The sequence below is a fragment of the Bos javanicus genome, chromosome 3 (assembly GCF_032452875.1).
Source record: "Bos javanicus breed banteng chromosome 3, ARS-OSU_banteng_1.0, whole genome shotgun sequence".
NCBI classification, from domain to species: Eukaryota; Metazoa; Chordata; class Mammalia; order Artiodactyla; family Bovidae; genus Bos; species Bos javanicus.
The window spans coordinates 55566700-55587272 of NC_083870.1; the positions used below are offsets into that span (position 1 = coordinate 55566700).

General features: G+C 39.4%; 1 protein-coding gene and 1 long non-coding RNA gene across 2 annotated transcripts in view; one reads left to right on the forward strand and one right to left on the reverse strand.

Annotated features, from left to right (window-relative positions):
• LOC133244326 (craniofacial development protein 2-like) overlaps positions 1-20573 on the reverse strand; it is a gene marked incomplete at both ends in the record, with an annotated part of 208042 nt that overhangs the window by 66957 nt on the left and 120512 nt on the right.
• The window catches only part of LOC133244328 (uncharacterized), an 81318-nt gene that overhangs the window by 2767 nt on the left and 57978 nt on the right, over positions 1-20573 (forward strand). The window contains exon 2 of the long non-coding RNA XR_009735364.1: positions 55-82. This is a non-coding gene — a long non-coding RNA (uncharacterized LOC133244328). The remainder of the gene's footprint in view (positions 1-54; positions 83-20573) is intronic.

Below are 20573 nucleotides of genomic sequence, written 5' to 3' on the forward strand. Positions count from 1 at the left end.
CAACTGCATGAATTGACTATTTGTATTCATGTATCCTCTCCCCTACCCCTCTAGGTCATCAGGCAACAGCAAGCTGAGCAAGGTGAGCTCCCTGTGCTACACAGCAGCTACCAACTAGTTACCTCTTTCGCACATGGTAGTGTGTATGCGCCAATGCTACTCTCTCAGTTTGTCCTCCCTCCTTCCTCTGCTGTGTCCACAAGTCTGTTTTCTATGTTTGTATCTCTGTTCCTGTCCTGCAAATAGGTCCGTCAGTACCATTTTTCTAGATTCCATATCTGATACTGTTTTGATGTGTTGGTGGCAGTGGCAGTGGGTTGATGATGGACAAAAACAGCATGGTATAATGCAAGTTTGTGGCATTTTTAGCTGAGCCTGTCACACAAAAGATTTTTGGATGGTGTGTATCCACTGATCCTATGGCCTCAATAACCCTGCGATTCTCAGTTATTTGAAGTGAGTGCTGTTGAGAAGCAACATATGCTTCTTCTCCTCCATGCAGAGAAACGAAATTTGGAGGTTCACTGAAAGAGAAAACATAGTTTCCTATGGCAGTTTATCTCCAAGAATGAACAATTTCCTGGGATCATGATAATGGTTGCTAAAACCTCACTGAGAAAGACAATTCCAATGCCCAAATTTCGGCTTAGATCATGTTGCGGCTGGCTCAGTAGAGTGGCAAGGGACCATCAGTCTGCTTTGGAGAGAAGTATCATACTTGGGAATCGTGTGGATGTAGCCTCCCTTTACTGATACTGGATATAATGAAAGAGTCCTAGGGTCTTTCAGAGGGAGTATACCATTCACATAACACAGCACTGTGTAACTCTCGTGAATTTTTTTTTTTTTAATGCTGTTTAAACTTCCTTTCATTACAACCTGCATAAAATGGAAAATATGTTAGAGGCTGTTGAGGAGGTTTGTAAATGCTTTATAAATAACAGCAATGTGACCCAAGTCACGTGCACTTAGGTTTTTTGTAAACATTGAAGGCCAGTTATGAATACTTCAACGCATTAAAACCCTTCTGTTTTAATTTCCTGGCTAAGACAACTTTGGTATTCCAGGATTTAGCCAGCCACAGATTCAACAACTGAGAAGCCAGTTTTCCAGAAATTCTAGCTTTGATTTGATTATTTCAAGGAATAGCAATAGTCAGAAATATCAGGCCTTAGAGAAGAACCAACAGCACAGAGTATAGTGTGGAGCTGTTGTACAAGACACAAGTGGTGAGTCTGTGAGTTCAGAATTAGTGAGTTGCCCAGGACTCCATTTAGTTCTCTTGCTTATTATTGTAAATTGTTGGACATATGAAATTAGGATCAAGCTATGTTACAAAATCAACAGTTAAGTATATGAAAAGGTCACTACCTCAGGAAGTCAGGAGACCTGAGTCTTAGTCCCAGGAAATAATTATTAATTATAATCTTCATTTGTGAGCAATTATTATCTTACTACATGTGGGGCATCTTTTCTAGCCTATATAATAATTTAGTCTGGAAGATACTATACCATGTTCAATTTGAAGAAAGAATTGCAGAGAGATTAAATGACTTTCCCAAGATCACTAAGTTAGTAAAGACAGAGTTAAAATTCAGACTCAAGAGTGTCCCCTGAGGCTGTGTCTCTGCTGAATGCTCCATATTCTTTCCTTTGTCTGAAAGCTCCATGTTCTTTCCTTGCATCTTTGTCTTTCCTTCAGCTGTTTCTTTTTTGGAATGAATACCCTTCTTGCTCATCTCAGTCTGTGTGACTTTTTATTTGAAAGCTCATTCTTTAGGCCCGACTCCGGTCTAGTATTTTTAGGAAGACCTCCAGGAACATTCCCATCCATTGGTCTCTCCAAAGTACAACCTCCTGGCCCTTCCTACCATGCTGCTCACTTGGCACCTGCTCGTATCTCTCGTGCGATCCTCATGGCTTCTGTTATCTCCCATCTATTGTGAATCATGTTTCAGTGTGATGCTTCTCTCTTCTCTGTCTCTCATTTATAAATTTGGAAGATACTGGGAAACAAAGCACAGGAAAAATACCGGGTATTTTACTACCTCAAATTAGCAAAATTTACCATTTAAAAATACTGGCTTCAAATACTCTCCTGTAAATAAAGAAATAACACCTGACCAATCAAATTGATGTTTACATTATACATTTTCCAATCCTATTCACCTCCTCCGAGAGGGAGGTAACCACTAATCTGAATTGGGTACCTAATCTCTAAGTCTAGATTTTTAATTTTTTGTTACACATTCTTATATTTGTGAATATATAATGCCGTTTTGTAATATTTTGGTAAGAGAACATAGTGCAATTACTGCATTAGTGTGTGTTTGGTCGTGTCCGACTCTTTGCGACCCCATGAACTGGAGCCTACAGGTCTCCTCCGTCCATGGGATTCCAGGCAAGAATACTGAAGTGGGTTGCCATTTTCTCCTCTGGGGATATTCTTGACCCAGAGATCAAATCCACATCTCCTGTGCTTCTGTGCTGGCAGGCAGATTCTTTTACCACTGAACCACCTGAGAAGCCCAATGAATGCATATGTCTCTTGAAAATTTGTGTTTTTAACTTAATATTTTAAAAAAATTGTCACATTAACACATTTAAATCTAGTTTATTCATTTAAATTGTAGCATTCCATGTAATAATCCTAAATGTCTTATTTATCTAGTCCTCTTTTTACAGACACTAGCGTTCTGATGATTAAGTTACAAAAGTTAGAAAACTTTTTTAGTGAATTGGTTTTTCTTTTTGTATTAGACTAAATTCTCTAACTAAAGGACTGTGGATTATGCTTCTTTGTGTTTAGCACCGTAACTACAAATCAATAGACATTCAAATGAATGAATTTTGATGAAAATATCTGAGTTAACTGAAGTTATTCAACTTTGAGAAGTACTTAGAAATGCGTTTAAATGTACTTGGCAAGTCAATGCTGACTTACGACTGGACAGCAAAAATTCTATATCCACTTCTTACTAGGTCATCTCTGTGATGATCTTGAAGAAATCTAATTGCCCTTGAATATTTGACCTTTAATGTGTCAACATAAACATTTTGTCAGCCTGGCTTCATGGAGATATGGTTAACTGTGCTCGACAGAGATAATAATTTTCTTTAGAAATGTTAAAGGCCATGATCTCCTTCTTCAGACTTATATCTTCTCTTCTGACCCATTTGCTTTCTGAATGTTGTCTAGATGGATCACATCCAATAATTGGGAGAGAGGTGTGAGGTCGGGAGGTAGGGATTGTTGCAAAGAAGGAATGAATGTGTGCCTATGATGTCTTAGAACAATGTCTGCCACATCGTTAAGCTTAAATAGCTGTTACAGCAGAAAGTGAGGTAGTTATTTTATAACCTTTATCTTAAGTCACTAAGCATGGGTACAGAAATCTTCATGTCTCTTCAGCCCAAGATTGTAATTTATTCTGACGATTCTGATTGGTTACAGTCAAGGGCCTCCACAACAGGAAGACGTGAGCTCCAGAGACCCTCTATCCATGAGTGGCATCAAATGATAAAGAAGAGGCAGCAGGATTGAGCATTGATTGAATAATTAGAATGAGACTGTATTAGGCTTATTATTTCATGTGTAACTCCCCAAGATGTTGGTTATAACCTGATTGCCATAGGAACAGTCCTACCTATTCGTTGTCCAGTGATCTATTGATTTATCATGCATTTAATAAGTACTTGAAATACCTCAATGAACAAAAAGAACAAGATTCCTACTTTTCTGTGGTCTGCATTCTAGCATGGCAAGACAGAAAATAAGCACAAATATATTAGGTAAATTATATAGAACATTGGAAGGTGATAACTGCTGTGGAAAAAGAAAGATAGTTCCAGGTAAGGGGGATCAGGAATGTTTGATCAAGTAGTATGGTCAAGGGAGGATTTATTGAACAGGTGAGAACTGAGCAAAGACTTAAAGGAGGTGAGGGAACTGACCATGCAGATACCTGCAGGCAGAAGAAGAACCAGCACCAAGCCTATACCTGTCATGCTTGAGGTCAGAAGGCTTGTGTGACTGGAGTGGAGTGAGCAAGGGAGAAGGTTGTAGAAGATGAATTCAGAGGAGTGATGGGGAGCCAGACCATGTTAGGCCTGTAGGCCATTGTGAAAACTTTAATGATCTAATGAAGAGCTTGAGTTAGTGTTCTAAAAGGCCACTCTGACTTCCTTATTGAGAACAGATTTTAAGTGGCAAGGATAGAAGCAGGGAGAACTATTAGAAAGTTACTGCAGTTGCAGGTCAGAGATGGCCATAGAGATAAGAAGTAGTTCAATTCGGACATGTTTTTATTCTAGGGCTAATATCCTAGAGTAGCAGTCCCCAACCTTTTTGGCACCAGGGACTGTTTTGTGGAAGGCACTTTTTCCACAAACTGGGGAGGAAGTGATGGTTTGGGGATGATTCAAACACACTGCATTTGTTGTGCACTTTATTTCTGTTAATATTACATCACCTCCACCTCAGATCATCAGGCATTAAATCCCAAGGTTGGAGACCCCTGTCCTAGAGGATTAGAAGTAGAGTGTGAGAGAAATAAAGAGGCCAAGAGTGCCCCAAAGACTTTTTTTTTTTTTTTTTTTTTTTAACAGATGTAGCTTCTAAAAGCTGAAATGATTGGATTAGGTTTGGATAAGAACATTAGAGATTTTTTTTTTTAGAGGTCTATTGATCATCTGGAGATACAAGTTTTGAGTTCAGAAAACAGGTCTTGGCTGAAGATACAAATTTGTTCTTTTTTTTTTGCATATAGATGGAATTTAAAGCTATGACATTGTATAAGATGACCAGAGAAGTGAGTGCACCAAGAAAAGAGGACCAATAACTCAATGTTTGAGAGGCTCAACATTAGGGGATCTGGTGAAGGAAAAAAAAAACACTGAGAGAGGCTGACCAGTGATGTAAGTGGAGAAATGAGTGAGTCGTGGATGCCCTGTGGAGAAAGTGTTAAGCAGTGTGATAAAATAAATCAGTGCTAATGATTGGCCAAGTAAGACGAGGAGTAACAGTTTACTGAGCTCTAACTCTGTGAAAGTCATTTGCTGAGCTTGATGAGAGCAGTCTGTGGGAGTGAAAGGCTGCTTGGAGTGGGTAAAGGGAGTACATTGGAGACAGCAAGTAGACTGGTGGTCAAAACTAGTGGTGGTCTTACATAGAATTTGATACCTTTCTTCTTAAGTACTCCTCTGTTGGCCCAATAATGTGCCCAAAGAATCAAAGTTAGAATTTCCTTACTTCCCTTTAGGAGTATCTCTGTATTCAACCACTGAAAATGTAAATATCCTGAAATTGGTATCTCAGAATTATTAAACATTGTGGTATGCACCTGTCTGTTTGCACTGGATCCCTGCAGTGACAATGAAATTGTAGAATTTCAAAACTGGAAAGGATCTTAGATGTAGCATAGTTCAACCCTATTAACAATGGTTTTAATATATATAAGGGAAGTGACTTCCTCAAGGTCACATACTTCTCAGATGACAGAGCTGAGGCTAGAATCCAGGGCTTCTGTTCTAGTGCCTTTCAACTGCATAATATTTTCTCTTGGATTTGATTCAACATGTACACAGGACAAGAAAATACTTGAGGAGATGCTATGTAAATGTCAGTCAAGTGAAAGAAAGAAAGTGAATGAGTTAATAGATGAGCAAAGACAAGACAATGTTTGAAATGTATGGGAAAACCTGTTGAGAATCCAACAGGCTGATGACTGGAGATTTGCTCTCAGGTGCAAAAGGGGACGGAGAAGGCAATGGCACCCCACTCCAGTACTCTTGCCTGGAAAATCCCATGGATGGAGGAGCCTGGTAGGCTGCTGTCCATGGGGTGGCGAAGAGTCGGACATGACTGAGCGACTTGACTTTCACTTTTCACTTTCATGCATTGGAGAAGGAAATGGCAACCCGTCCAGTATTCTTGCTTGGAGAATCCCAGGGACAGGGGAGCCTGGTGGGCTGCCATCTATGGGGTCGCACAGAGTCAGACACGACTGAAGTGACTTAGCAGCAGCAGCAGCAAAAGGGGAAAGTCAGGGTGAGAAACTATGAAAACTGAAGGAGAAATAAGTGAGAACTGCAGATTGCATTGTGAGTAGTTTTTAACTTGAAAGCATCAGTGATGTTTAAAAATTGTTTTAAAAGTAAGTGCAAACTGTTAGTGAAGGTTAATGGAAGGGACTGAAGGGAGAAGCTTTTTGCTAATGAGAGCTGGAATGATGACATTTTTTAATATCCTTGCTGACAACTACTGACTTGGTGGCAGCAGGTTTACAATTCCCTGAAAATAACCAGATATAAGAGGTTTCAACTTGCTGGAACTCTTATTATATGCTTGAGTGACTCTTGGAACAAAAGAAAGCTGTGCATGATTGTTTAGCAAAGTATAGGATAAACAAAGCATATGTTTTCTAACATCTACTGACTATGTAATCTGATAGTCTTGTTATATTGGTCTCTGCTCATTTTAAGGTTATGTGAGGAAGATGACTTTAGTGGTTCAGTACATAAATAAATGATGTTAAGACTCCACTTTAACTTATGCCCCTCCATTTTTCATATGTATTTGCTGTTTTTCTTTCAGGAAGGAAAATGCACATTGCTTGTTCTCCTGGAAACCTTCCATGTCCTTTTCAAATGCTTTCCCTTTCTCTTTTGAAAGATCCCCCTCACACTGCATAAATAGAAATGTCCCTGAAATTCATTTGATTTCATGGATGGTAGCGTACTCATTTCAAATATCTTTGGGAGAACCGGATAAAATAGCTACACTAGCCTGCATTGCCTGATTTAGTGCTAGGGACTGTGGAGAACTGGATGGCTGGGGGAAATTGTAATGGGAAACTCAAGTTAGTTTTCACTTTAAGTTCAGCACCTTGAATCCAGTGGAGTTGAGGGTAGTCAAAAGTTATTACTATCTGATTTGACTGTTCACAGTTCCAAATGAAATAAGTGAGTTGTGCCTCTGTTTTGCTGGTAGTAAGGAAAATGTTTCTATCACCTTGGTGCTAAATGGCAATTCTTGAGCAGTGTCAGCAGAGAACTGGCTGGAAAAGGTGACTTGTTCTTTCTTTCTTGCAGCCATTACTTTGTCAGGGAGAAGGCATATTGGTGAAGCAGTTGGGGCACTCTTACATTTCTGTTTATCAGGCTGCATCTATTCTTGGGAGAAAAAGAAGCCATCCATTTCCAAAGCTGTCAATCTGGTAACCCCAGCCACCACTAAAAGCCACTTCAATTTATTTCTTTGCTTGTTTACACTTTGCAGAGAGTTTATTGTAAAGATATATTAACCAGTAAGATGCCTTTACGATAAATTGCACTCCACTTTTTGGGAAGAGATGGCAACTTTTGTAAAGGTGCCAAGGTTTTTTTAAAAATTATTATTTATTTATTTGGCTCCTCTGGGTCTTTGCTGTTGCACATGAGCTTTCCCTAATTGCAGTATATGGGTTCTCATTGCAGTGGTTTCTCTTGTGGAGCATGGGCTCTGGAGCATGGGTTCAGTAGTTGTGGCACATAGGCTTAGTTGTGCTGTGGCATCTTCCTGGACTTGGGGTTGAACCCATGTCTCCTGCATTGGAAGGCAGATTCTCAATCACTGGACACTGGGGAAGTCTGTCATGGGTGTTTTAAGTAGGAGAAAAAAGTAGTGTTAACACTGAGTGAAGCATCATTGTCTGGATCTCCATCATTCTTTTTATTTCTATTCGTATGAAGTTTTCATCTCGTATTTACTCTCCTTCTGACCAGCTTCCTTCCTTTCATATCTAACTTTGTTTCTACTTATTTACTCTTTATTTGCTTTAGAAAAATATTTACCTATTAATTTGGCTGCTTTGGGTCTTAGTTGCAGCACGTGGAATCTTTGTTGCATCGTGTGAATCTTTCATTGCAGTGAACAGATTCTCCAGTTGTGGCGCTCGGGCTCAGTGATTGTGGCACTAAGGCTTAGCTGCTTTCATTGCGTGTGCTTTTTATTTCCCTTATCAGGGATCCAACCCATGTTCCCTGCATTGCAAGATGGATTCTTAACCACTGGACCACCTGGAAGTCCCTTGCTTTACTTAAACATTTTTTGTTTTGTTTCTGCTCCCCTGACTTTTCCCACCTACAAAGAAGAAGCAGACATTCATATAATAATACTGGATCTTTCCCTCTGTGTTCCATCATAAGCAGGGTGGGCTAGCATTCCCAGTGCAAGGATATAACCCTTGATCTTACTAGCTAGGATTAGTTGATTTCCCATGGTTTCAAGCTGTTTACATATAGTTCCAAGGGAAACTGAGTAGGGCCAGTTTCCCTTGGCAACCAACCTTAAGCTTGAGGCCAAGAGGAAAATGACAATGTTTAGTCCTTTTTTCTCTGCAAACACAGAAATCATTCACATTAAGTCTTATAACTTAAGTTTAAGTAAGCCCTTGACAGTGATTCTAGGCACAGACAATATTCTGAGGTCTGACTGAGCCATATCTCTAGCCTAGAGTATTACTAGTGTAGGAAATTCATGGATGAGAACCACTGAGAAAGTATGACTGTTCCTTAAGAATTATGGATAATGTGGTCAATAACCAATTTCTCCCTTTGTCAAGTGGAACAATGTAAAACTATATAAATAAGGTCTTGTGTGCTTTGGCGAACACTTTTGAGTCTGCTACTTTAAAAATGATGGATAAATTTTAAAATGGCACAAATATATTTAGGTGACTTTAACAGTTGAATGCTGAGCAGTAATTATATATCAAGCTTGGAATCACCAAACAGAAATACAGTCTTGTCTCTTGTTTGTGTAGTCCGATTTACTTGAAATTCTGAAGCATCTTACAAATGATTGGGAAATGGCTACATGTTTTACATAAGAGAACCCTAAAATGGGCCATATTCAGACTTACTTAGCTTGATTTATTTTATTTATCTAAACCTTTATTTAGATTTTATTTTGGTTCTTAGAAAAGTTCTGAAGAATTTTGTTTCTGCTATTAATTATTGCTTTCTTGTGTCATTGAATACACTTACTAAACTTAGAAACTAAGGGCCACATAACATGGTTGTGACATTGAAATCCATTCACTGTTTTATCCCTTGGGGCTCCAAAGCACCATCTGGCAGAGATTAGTTTCTTTAATGCCCCCTGAATGAGTCTCAACCCTAGGATTAATGCCCCTGCATGGAAAGTTTTTAAACTTTGCTTCAACATTGACATCTTCTGGGCTGTAGGCTTCCATTTAATATTTGCTTTCTCCAGTTGCTCCAAAATGTTTATCCCCTATATTAATATTTTCAGTCATTAAGTTCTCATTTCAAGGACTATTGCCCCTAGCCCAGCTTAATCTACTTTTTTTTTTAATGAGTAATTACAGCATTTCATTACCTTTTCATTTTCATAATCTTCATTACCCCTACCATAGTTTGGTCTCAGGTCAAACAACAGGGAGGGAACACAGCCCTGCCCATCAACAGAAAATTGGATTAAAGAGTTACTGAGCATGGCCCCACTCATCAGAACAAGACCCAGTTTCCCCTACAGTCAGTCTCTCCCATCAGGAAACTTCCATAAGCCTCTTATCCTTATCCATCATAGGTTCAGACAAAATGAAAACCACAATCACAGAAAACTAATCAAACTGATCACATGGACCATAGCCTTGTCTAACTCAATGAAACTATGAGCCATGCCCTTTAGGGCAACCCAAAATGGACAGGTCATAGTGGAGAGTTCTGACAAAATGTGGCTCACTGGAGAAGGGAATGGCAAACCACTTCAGTATATTTGACTTGAGAACCCCATGAACAGTATGAAAAGGCAAAAAGATAGAACACTGAAAGATGAACTCCCCAGGTCGGTAGGTGCCCAATATGCTACTGGAGAAGAGTGGAAAAATGGTTCCAGATAGAATAAAGAGACAGAGCCAAAGGGAAAACAACACCCAGTTGTGGATGTGACTGGTGATAGAAGTAAAGTCTAATGCTGTAAAGAACAATATTGTATGGGAACCTGGAATGTTAGGTCCATGAATCAAGGAAAATTGGAAGTGGTCAAACAGGAGATGGTAAGAGTGAACACTGACAATTTAGGAATCAGTGAACTAAACTGGACTGGAATGGGAGAATTTAACTCAGATGACCATTATATCTACTACTGTGGGCAGGAATCCCTTAGAAGAAATGGAGTAGCCATCATAGTCAATAAAAAAGTCTGAAATGCAGTACTTGGATGCAATCTCAAAAACGACAGAATGATCTCTGTTTGTTTCCAAGGCAAACTGTTCAATATTATGGTAATCCAAGTCTATGCCCCAACCAATAATGCTGAAGAAGCTGAAGTTGAACGGTTCTGTGAAGATCTATAAGATCTTCTGGAACTAGCACCCCAAAAGGATGTCCTTTTCATTATAGGGGACTGGAATGCAAAAGTAGGAAGTCAAGACACAGCTGGAGTAACAGGCAAATTTGGCCTTGGAGTACAAAATGAAACAGGGCAAAGGCTAACAGCATTTTGCCAAGAGAATGCACTGGTCATAGCAAATACCCTCTTCCAACAACACAAGGCAAAACTCTACACATGGACATCACCAGATGGTCAATACCGAAATCAGATTTATTATATTCTTTACAGCCAAAGATGGAGAAGCTCTATTCAGTCAGCAAAAGTAAGACAGGGAGCTGACTGTGGCTCAGATCATGAACTCCTTATTACCAAATTCAGACTTAAATTGAAGAAAATAGGGGAAACCAGTAGATCATTCAGGTATGACCTAAATCAAATCCCTTACAATCATACAGTGGAAGTGACAAATAGATTCAAGGGATTAAATATGATAGATAGAGTGCCTGAAGAACTATGGATGGAAGTTCGTGACATTGTACAGTAGAGAGGGATCAAGACTATCCCCAAGAAAAAGAAATGCAAAAAGGCAAAATGGTTGTCTGAGGAAGACTTACAAATAGCTGAGAAAAGAGAAGGGAAAGGCAAAGGAGGAAAGGAAAGATATACCCATTCGAATGCAGAGTTCCAAAGAACAGCAAAAAGAGACAAGAAAGACTTCAACAGTGATCAATGCAAAGAAATAGAGGAAAAGAATAGAATGGGAAATACTAGAGATCTCTTCAAGAAAATTAGAGATACTAAGGGATATTTAAGAGTATCTCTTAATACTATGTAGATAAGACGTGGCTCAGAGGTTAAAGAGTCTGCCTGCAATGCGAGAGACCTGGGTTTGATCCCTGGGTCGGGAAGATTCCCTGGAGAAGGAAATGGCAACCCACTCCAGTATTCTTGCCTGGAGAATCCCATGGATGGAGGAGCCTGGTGGGCTACAGTCCATGGGGTCTCAAAGAGTTGGACACGACTAAGCGACTTTACTTCACTTTCACTTAATACTATATATAATGTCTCTTATATACTAAGAAATACTAAGGATATTTCATGCAAAGATGACCACAATAAAGGACAAAAACGGTATGGACCTAACAGAAGCAGAAGATATTAAGAAGAGATGGCAACAATATACAGAAGAACTATACAAAAAAGATCTTCATGACCCAGATAACCATGATGGTGTGATTACTCACCTATAGCCAGACATCCTGGAATGCGAAGTCAAGTGGGCCTTAGGAAGCATCACTATGAACAAAGCTAGTGGAGATGATGGAATTCCAGTTGAGCTATTTCAAATCCTGAAAGATGATGCTGTGAAAGTGTTGCACTCATTATGCCAGCAAATTTGGAAAACTCAGCAGTGGCCACAGGACTGGAAAATGTCCATTTTCATTCCAATCCCAAAGAAAGGCAATGCCAAAGAATGCTCAAACTACCACACAGTTGCACTCATCTCAAACTCTAGCAAAGTAATGCTCAAAATTCTTCAAGCCAGGCTTCAACAGTATGTGAACCAAGAACTTACAGATGTTCAAGCTGGATTTAGAAAAGGCAACCAGAGATGAAGTTGTCAACATCCATTGGATCATCAAAAAAACAAGAGCATTCCAGAGAGACATCTGCTTTTGCTTTATTGACTACACCAAAGCTTTTGACTGTGTGGATCACAACAAATGTGGAAAATTCTTCAAGAGATGGGAATACCAGACCACCTGACCTGCCTCTTGAGAAATGCAGGTCAAGAAACAACAGAACCGGACATGGAACAATGGACTGGTTTCAAATCGGGAAAGGAGTACATCAGGGCTGTGAATTGTCACCCTGTTTATTTAACTTACATGCAGAGTACATATGCGAAATGCTAGGCTGGATGAACCACAAACTGGAATCAAGATTGCCGGGAGAAATATCAATAACATCAGATACGTAGATGATAGCACCCTTATGGCAGAAAGCAAAGAGGAACCGAAGAGCCTCTTAATGAAAATGAAAGAGGAAAGTGAAAAAGCTGGCTTAAAACTCAATATTCAAACAAGAAAGGTTATGGCATCTGGTCCCATCACTTCATGGCAAATAGATGGGGAAACAATGGAAACAGTGGCAGACTATTTTCTTGGGCTCCAAAATCACTGCAGATGGTGATTGCAGCCATGAAATTAAAAGACGCTTATTCCTTGGAAGAAAAGCTATGACCAACCTAGATAGCATATTAGAAAGCAGAGACATTCCTTTGCCGACAAAGGTCTGTCTAGTGAAAGCTATGGATTTTTCCTGTGGTCATGTACGGATATAAGAGTCGGACTATAAAGAAAGGTCAGTGCTGAAGAATTGATGCTTTTGAACTGTGGTGTTGGAGAAGACTCTTGAGTTTCCCTTGGACTGCAAGGAGATCCAACCAGTAAATCCTAAAGGAAATCAGTCCTGAATATTCATTGGAAGGACTGATGCTAAAGCTGAAACTCCCATACTTTGGCCACATGATGCAAACTGCCTCATTGGAAAAGACCTTGATGCTGGGGAAGATTGAAGGCAGGAGGATAAAGGGATGACAGAGGATGAAATGGTTGGATGAAATGCATTACTGACTCAATGGACATGAGTTTGAGCAAGCTCCAGGACTTGGTGGTTGAAGGGAAGCCTGGTGTGCTACAGCCCATGGTGTTGCAAAGAGTTGTACACACTGAGTGACTGAACTGCAATGAACTGGACTATGCTGTACTTAGTTGCTTCAGTCGTGTCTGACTCTCTGTGACCCCATGGATTGCAGTTTGCCAGGCTCCTGTGTCCATGGGGATTCTCCAGGCAAGAATTCTGGAGTGGGTCACCATGCCCTCCTCCAGGGGATCTTCCCAACCCAGTGATCCAACCCAGGTCTCCCGCGTTGTAGGCAGATTCCCCACCAGCTGAGCCACCAGGGAAGTCCAACCATTAAATAAAATTACATGTCCTTAGATTTACTGAATAGTCTATGTCCTCTATGATAAAAACAAAACAAAACAAAGCAAAAACTCTCAGATGCCAAAATGGTATCATGTGAAATATTTGTCAGACACCCTACTTCATACTCAGCCCACCATAGTTCTGATTGCATGTTAATTTGTTCAGAGAACATTTAGTGAATCAGGGAATAAACTGGGCATCATTTTTTAAAGCAAACCTCAGCTCAGAAATATAATTAGGTGCCAAAATACATTTCTTCTAAATTTCTCCTAATTTTCCTGTAAATGTGACTCTTTTTTTCTTTCCCCATCCCTTTTTTTGAACCACGATGTTAATTTTGACCTATTATTGTGAGTTGAGTAAGAATTCCAATGAGAAGAATTCAGCATGAGAAGAATGTGTTCAACATCTTTTATTCATTTAATGCAATATTTGATGCACTGGATTTTAAAAACTTCAGTGAATAAATGTAAATTCTATCTAAAAAAAAAAATCAAGAAATCAAAGACCATTTTCAGTATTTCTTCCATGATTTAAGAATTTAAAAAATGCTCATAATAACTTGGTTGGGCTTCCCAGGTAGCACTACTGGTAAAGAACCTGCCCGCCAATGCAGAAGATGTAAAGTGCTGCGGGTTCGATCCCTAGATCGGGAAGATCCCCTGGAGGAAGGCATGGCAACCCTCTCAAGTATTCTTGCATGGAGAATCCCCTAGACAGATGAACCTGGCAAGCTCTAGTCCATAGTGTCACAAAGAGCTGGGCATGACTGAAGCGACTTCACACACACACACACACACACACACACACACACACTAACTTGGTTAGTAGTGCTGAAGTGAGAAAGCAGTAGAGGAAAAGTTCTGAAAGTAACTTTAGTTTGGTGCAAAGAACACAAGCTTTAGAAGGTTTTGGGAGAAAGCGAATCACGTTTGGATATCTGTGGTATCAAAGCACTATATTAGGTATTTTACATCAGTGTATCAACCCTCTGATGAAGATGGAATTAATCCTATTTAGTAAAAATTAAACTGAAGCTTGTAGAGGTTAAATTGTTTGCCCAGGGTCACAGAGCTAATAAGTAGCAGGATTGAAATTTAAACCTAAGTTTGATTCCAATTGTTGTTGTTTAGTTGCTAAGTCATGTCCGATTCCTTTGCAACCCCATGGACTGTAACCTGCCAGGCTCCTCCATCCATGGGATTTCCTAGGCAAAAATACTGGAGTGGGTTGTCATTTTCTTCTCCAGAGGATCTTCCCGATCCAGGGATCAAACCAATGTCTCCTGCGTTGCAGATGAATTCTTTACCACTGAGCTACCTGGGAAGCCCTTGATTCTAATACCCATGCTTATTTTACTGTATTTAATATATACAGTATATTTTCTGTATATAATCAGAACTATATAATAATTTTCATGGGAATCAGCTAGACACAGGTTTACTCCAATCTTCCAAACCCACTTAATACCTGTTTAGCCTGATGAATTTCTCTATATATGGATACTGAGTTAAGAAGAATAGCTTTTAATAATAGATATTTAATATTCTGTATACTTTACCAACCCTGGAGACTGAAATGGCAATCTAGTATTCTTGCCTGGGAAATCTCACAGACAGAGAAGCCAGGCAGGCTACAGCCTATAGGGTTGCAAAGAGTCAGACAACTGATGTGACAGACCACACATGCACACCTTACCAGAGGAAGCTCCTAAAAAATTTGGCTAGCGTATGCCAGACTCAGAAAATTGCAGAAATTATACATTAGAATAATTCCCAATGATCTCACCAAGAGCTAAAAACAAAATAAATGTCATATACAGTTCTACCTTTTCCTATATTGACTCTGCCTGGAGTTCAGTCTTTGACTCAACTCTCTTCCTCTGATTTCTGCCATCCAAAGTCATAATGTGCTATGTAAGTGATAGGGAGGTCTGTGAGTGACCACCTTAGAGAATCTTTCTTTCTTCCATGAATGGCTGTGAACTCACAATGAGGTCATCATTAGTGAATAAAGTCATTTGGCCAAAAAGTTAGTTTGGGTTTTCCTGTAAGATGTAGTGGAAAAACCTGAACAAACATTTTGGGCAGTCCAATGCCTAGGCACCACACTTTACCAAGATCATCAGATCAGATCAGATCAGATCAGTTGCTCAGTTGTATCCGACTCTTTGCGACCCCATGAATCACAGCACGCCAGTCCTCCCTGTCCATCACCAACTCCCAGAGTTCACTCAGACTCACGTCCATTGAGTCAGTGATGCCATCCAGCCATCTCATCCTCTGTTGTGCCCTTCTCCTCCTGCCCCCAATCCCTCCCAGCATCAGAGTCTTTTCCAATGAGTCAGCTCTTCACATGAGGTGGCCAAAGGACTGGAGTTTCAGCTTCAGCATCATTTCTTCCAAAGAAATCTCAGGGCTGATCTCCTTCAGAATGGACTGGTTGGATCTCCTTGCAGTCCAAGGGACTCTGAAGAGTCTTCTCCAACACCACAGTTCAAAAGCATCAAGTCTTCAGCGCTCAGCCTTCTTCACAGTCCAACTCTCACATCCATACATGACCAAAGGAAAAACCATAGCTTTGACTAGACGAACCTTTGTTGGCAAAGTAATGTCTCTGCTTTTCAATATGCTATCTAGGTTGGTCATAACTTTCCTTCCAAGGAGTAAGCATCTTTTAATTTCATGGCTGCAATCACCATCTGCAGTGATTTTGGAGCCCAGAAAAATAAAGTCTGACACTGTTTCCACTGTTTCCCCATCTATTTCCCATGAAGTGATGGGACCAGATGCCATGATCTTCATTTTCTGAATGTTGAGCTTTAAGCCAACTTTTTCACTCTCCACTTTCACTTTCATCAAGAGGCTTTTGAGTTCCTCTTCACTTTCTGCTATAAGGGTGGTGTCATCTGCATATCTGAGGTTATTGATATTTCTCCCGGCAATCTTGATTCCAGCTTGTGTTTCTTCCAGTCCAGTGTTTCTCATGATGTACTCTGCATATAAGTTAAATAAACAGGGTGACAGTATACAGCCTTGACCTACTCCTTTTCCTATTTGGAACCAGTTTGTTGTTCCATGTCCAGTTCTAACTGTTGCTTCCTGACCTGCATACAAATTTCTCAAGAGGCAGGTCAGGTGGTCTGGTATTCCCATCTCTTTCAGAATTTTCCACAGTTTATTGTGATCCACACAGTCAAAGGGTTTGGCATAGTCAATAAAGCAGAAATAGATGTTTTTCTGGAACTTTCTTGCTTTTTCCATGATCCAGAGGATGTTGGCCATTTGATCTCTGGTTCCTCTGCTTTTTCTAAAACCAGTTTGAACATCATGAAGTTCACGGTTCATATATTACTGAAGCCTGCCTTGGAGAATTTTGAGCATTACTTTACTAGCGTGTGAGATAAGTGCAACTGTGTGGTAGTATGAGCATTCTTTGGCATTGCCTTTCTTTGGGATTGGCATGAAAACTGACCTTTTCCAGTCCTGTGGCCACTGCTGAGTTTTCCAAATTTGCTGGCATACTGAGTGCAGCACTTTCATAGCATCATCTTTCAGGATTTGGAATAGCTCAACTGGAATTCCATCACCTCCACTAGCTTTGTTCATAGTGATGCTTTCTAAGGCCCACTTGACTTCACATTCCAGGATGTCTGGCTCTAGGTCAGTGATCACACCATCGTGATTATCTGGGTTGTGAAGATCTTTTTTGTACAGTTCTTCTGTGTATTTTTGCTAAGATCATGGAACAGTATAAATTAAACCTGCTGCAAACTTTGGAGAAATCAAGTTAAGGTTACAGTACTATGTTGGGAGCACTAGATAACCTCTTTTTGGGCTTGGCTAATGTTTGCTCACTTCCTGACTTTATATTTAATCTGAAAAATTTTTGAGAACAAAGTTCTTAGCAGCTCCTTCTATGGGACTCTTCTCTGTGAAGTCTAGGGAAGTCAAAAAGAATACCACTTCTGTTGTTCTGGATACTTAAGATACCTGGTTGAGATTTTGATTTAGTCAAAATGTCAGTCTGTTTTGAGGTTCCATTTTTGTTTAGGATTTTAATCAGTTTCATGCAAAAACATATGTGCCATCATGAACTTGGTTCCGAGATGTCCTACAGCACGTGGTAAGGAGTATACTTTTTTCTGTTTTCCTGTTGGTCTTCAGTTTCTTGTTTGCAAACAGAGGGATTTACACCACATAAGTAGTTCTTAACCTTTTAAGGCCAGAAGCTCTTTTTAGAAACTGATGGAATCTATGGATAGTCTTCTCAGAAAAATGTGCGTAACTGCCATTTCAAGGGGTTGATATGCCACCTACAAGTTTCCTGGGAGCCCAAGAACCCCTGGTTGGAGAATCCCTGTATTAAATGATCCCTTGGTTTTTCACTTAAATATTCCATTATTTCACATTTTTCTGTGATGATTTGAGTGATTGTCATATTGCTAGTAAAAACAGGGCATGAACTACTTAAGTAGATTTAACTTTTGTAGCTACAAATGACAAAATGTCATCTGATAGTTCTCCCCCGCCCCCCTTTTTTAAAGTCTTTCTGAACTCTGTCTGTTCTTTAGAATCACTTGGGGAGTTTTTAAAAATTTCAGTGCCTGGCCACTCCCTAAACCAGTTAATCAGAATCTCTGGGGGTGAATTCCAGATATCAGTTTATTAAAGTTCCTCAGGTGGTTTCTTTGTGCAGCTAGGGTGAAAGTCAGTGCTGTGGTAGGACTAAAACATCTTCAGAAGTTTCCAATAACGGGAATATCAACCACCAGCTGAAAATGAAAGGACATTCCATTCTTTATCTGCTTTCAAGGGTTTAGTATTGAACACTGTATTTCTAGCTCAGAATAAAGGTTTGAAAACTCTTATGTGTAATCATGCCTCCCAATGTGTTGTCCTCTTTGGTACGCTGGCCAAGTGTTACTAATACTGAATGGCCTTCCTTGTACTGTTTATAGATGTGGGAAGAGCTCTATTAGTACATTCTCTGTTCTGCCACAAGCACACATTAGAAAAAAAGCTGTTTTCAACATAAGAACAATTACCATTGTGATATTACAAACTGTGTGCAAATTGTTTTATTATAAACTCACTGTTGGTCCCTATTTAACTGGGAAATCATTTGCTCTAAATTTATCTAATTCTCTCTGCATGGCATTGACATTTGCTGGCACTGCCAGACTTGCTTCACTTATAAGAAAAAATTCCACAGAGAACAGGCAATGCTCTCATCTAACTGATTAATAATCTCTAGAGGATCTTTGAAGCCTTCTCACGTTAACTCTTCCTGCTCTCTTGCTAATTTTGGTTTTTCATTGAACTGAAAAACACAAACAATGGTTTTCAGGAAATGTAGCAGTAAAATCTTTCTTCATCAGACCAGTTCTCCAGAAAAAGAATGCTCACTGCCAAAGCTTGTAGATGAGAAATGAGATGTGTAATGAAATGTTTGTTTTCAAGAGTTTTACAAGTCAATTTGGGTTACTTCATCAGCCACATTTTATTTCTGTACTAGGCAACTATTACATGTTTTCAATTTGAAAAAAAATGTCCATCTTTGCTTTCCATAGCATCTGCACTATATTCAAACCACTCTCCAATTTAATGCAGACAAAGACTTTCCAAGTCACCTGGTCTGTTTAAGTAATAGGAGTCCATTTAGAATGAACAGAGACAACCTGCATTATAGTGATTTCTCCCTTTATGGGTTTTGTAATTTTCCTACAAAGTTTTGGTGTTTGAGGATGATATTTTGAACACTGGATTTAACTACCTGAAAACCTATGACACAGAATATTCAGCAGCCATTTGGTAGCCTGAAAGGACCTCTCTTAGTTGTGACTATATGCTTACTACTACTTTTCAGGATTAGGATATACTTCAGGAAGATATCTTGCTTTACATTCTTTTGTTATTTTCCTTATAAATGCTATTCAAATATAGAGCTAAGGGAAAAGTCAGATATGAATTCTGAGTCACTAAGGGGAACAATCTGAATGTAAATTTCATGGTACCATTGAAAACTGCAGATCTTGATTGTGACTCTTGCTAACACAAATATTGCCCCTGAGAAATGGGCACCCATTAATAATTACTATTCTAAGCACACAGAAGCACCTGAGAAATCTTTGCTTTAGCCATGGTATGTTTAACTACAAAGGGTGATGGCATATATATGTATGTGTAATTATTTCCTACATATGATGCATTTAAAAACTGGCTAAAATTTATGTTGTCTAGTCTTGATAGGAACTGAGAATAATTAAACAATTAAAACAAAAGGCAAACTAGTTTAATACTAGTGATTTGCCAAATGGCTCACTTTTGAATAGGTATCATTCACCAGAAAACAAAACGCTATTATTTGGGCTTTGGTTCCATCACAGTGCCTAGTAGGCTCTTAATATTAGAAATGGACAGAATAAAATGAATGAATGAAAGTATCTGGAATGTTTATTTGAACATGTGAACCAAATTTTTAATAGATGATCATATGTGCTTTCTTTAAAAATCTGTAAAATTTATATCAAACCTCATACTTTATTAAAAGTTTTCATGATTAAATTATTGCCCTATCTACTCATGCTGCTTTTAATATTGCCTTTTCATGTAGCTATGGCAACCTCTTTGGTATCTATACCTCAGGTCCTTATCTCTCTTTCCACAATGGTCACTTCCCTCTGCATCATTCATAATGAAAATCATCTGAAGGCTCAGGCAGTCTTGGGATGGGACTATATTTTTAATGTCCTTTCTGTTATAGGCTGAGTTGCATACCTCTGAAATCCATATGTTGAAATCCTAACCTCCGGTACCTCAGTATGTGGCTGTATTTGGAGTCAGGATCTTAAAAGATATGTGAGCTATATGGATATGCTAAGTAGCTTCAGTCATGTACGACTCTTTGTGATGCTATGGACTGTAGCCCACCAGGCTCCTCTGTCCGTGGGATTCTCCAGGCAAGAATATTGGAGTGGGGGTGCCTGGCCCTCTTCCAGGGTATCTTCCTGACCCAGGGGTCGAACCCTCGACTCTTACATCTTCTACATTGGCAGGCAGTTTCTTTACCACTAGCGCCACCTGGGAAGCCCATCTTTAAAGAGATAATTAGGTTCAAATGAGATCCATCCTAAAGGAAATCAGTTCTGAATATTCATTGGAAGGACTGAGGCTGAAGCTGAAACTCCAATATTTTGGCCACCTAATGTGAAGAACTGACTCATTGGAAAAGACCCTGATGC